This window comes from Microtus oregoni, unplaced genomic scaffold, assembly GCF_018167655.1.
Source record: "Microtus oregoni isolate MIOR12 unplaced genomic scaffold, Mior012 000006F_ref0000085, whole genome shotgun sequence".
Taxonomy (NCBI): Eukaryota; Metazoa; Chordata; class Mammalia; order Rodentia; family Cricetidae; genus Microtus; species Microtus oregoni.
This window is the reverse complement of record NW_024543065.1, coordinates 32669438-32671339: the sequence shown is the minus strand read 5'-3', so window position 1 is coordinate 32671339 and position 1902 is coordinate 32669438. Positions and strand designations below refer to the sequence as shown.

General features: G+C 41.7%; 1 pseudogene; it reads right to left on the bottom strand.

The window, feature by feature from the left end:
* Positions 1-630: 630 nt before the first annotated feature.
* LOC121450012 lies at positions 631-1591 on the bottom strand (annotated as a pseudogene).
* Between the last annotated feature and the right edge of the window lie 311 nt (positions 1592-1902).

Sequence of the window (1902 nt, the reverse complement as noted above, 5' to 3'; positions counted from 1 at the left end):
TAAAGATATATCCAGGCTTCTACTAGGTTTCAGTTGTGGAAATTCTCCCTCATCTCACTGGGTATTGCAAAAATCCCTTAGCAGTGTTCACATCTGCTTGCTCTAGTGCTTAACTATTTTTGTTGACATCTGAAATATTTCATTATGACTTAAAGTCACCACCATGGATGACTTTTCCATTTACATATATCCCACGGAATCAAAATGTCATATTGATTTAACCTCATCATTTTTCAGATGATATTTTGCAGACGGTATAAAATTTGATAGCTATTCACATTTTAACATCTTATTCTTCTAGACACCAGTATGACTAGAGAGACATGTTAACAAAATATATAGGCTGCAGTACAGTTTTTAAAAAATATTTGAAATTTATTTCAGTTTTGTGACAAAACTCCGTGTTGGTCTGACATAATAAAATTTTTGTGTGTGCTGTGAACTTTATTGATGGTGTTTAAGAGAGTAGGGTTCCTAAGCCTCTTAATCTCTCCTGTTATTCTGAGGGTCTGGCATGGAAACTGTAATGCAAATGCTCAGAGTCAGGGACCGAATTAAAGCAGGGACTGCTCAACATCCAAGAGCCTCTCTCTTGCTCTTGTGTCCATGTTGGGTGGGCTCCAGGGCTTCTTACTGCTTGGAAACCATGTAGAGCATGAGGTCCACCACCCTGTGCTGTAGCCATATTCATTGTCATACTAGGAAATGAGTTTTACAGTGTTGTCATTGAGAGCAATGCTGTCCCCAGCATCAAAGGTGGAAGAGTGGGAATCACTATAAAAGTCATAGGAGACAACCTGGTCCTCAGTGTAGTACCGGGTGCCCTTCAGTGGGCTCTCTGATGACTGTTTCATCACCTTCTTTATGTTTCCATACTTGGCAGCTTTCTCCAGGCAGCATGTCAGATCCTTGATGAACACAATGGGGATAAAAACAGAGAAGGCAATGCCGATGAGTTTCTCTTTCAGCTCTGTAATGACTCTGTCCACAGCCTTGGCAGTATCAGTGGATACAGGCATGATGTTCTGGGCAGCTGTACAACCATCACAACACAGCTCCAGTGAGGAGCCATCCATAGTCTTCTGGCAGACAGTGATGGTATGGACCATGGTCATGAATCCTTGCACAATGTCAACATTGTCATGGATGACCTTGACTCTGGTGCAGGAAGTGTTACTGACAATCTTAACTGGGTTGTCATACATTTCGTGGCTCACTCCCATCACAAGCATGGGGTAGAGATTATGACCTCCTTGACCGCACCCTTCAAGTAGGGCCCAGCCTTCTCCATAGCGGTGAAGACAGTAGACTCGACAACAAATTCGGCACCAGCATCATGCCATATAATGTTGGCAGAGTTTTGCTTCTGGAAGATGCCGATGGCCTTGCTGTTGATAACAAGATTCTCATTCACAGTCTTGACTGTGCTGTTAAACTTGTCATGGGTAGAGTCATATGGGAGCATGTAGACCATGTAGTTAAAATGAATGAAGGGGTCATTGATGGCAATGACTTCCACTTTGCTGGACCAGGCAACAGTCCTGGTATTTGACCCAATATGGCCAAATACGTTCACTCTGACTTTCACCATCATGTCTTGGGGATGAGGCTGTCACTGCACAAGGAGACACAGTTGAGCTGTCTGTGGGACAGGAAGAAGCAGAAAACTGAGATAATAATTCTTTTAATTCACTGTCAATGGATCAATATTTTTGTCAAACACAAAATATCATCAGATTTGGTGCAAGGTCCTCTATCTGCTGCATAATCTTGTCACCCCTCTAGATGTTTTTAACTTGCAGAAATCTTATTCAAAATGCACCTGTAATGTTCATTAAGTTTCTGTACAATCTACTTAATAATTTTCTCTTTGTTTGAGATAGGGTCTCATTTGCTACATAG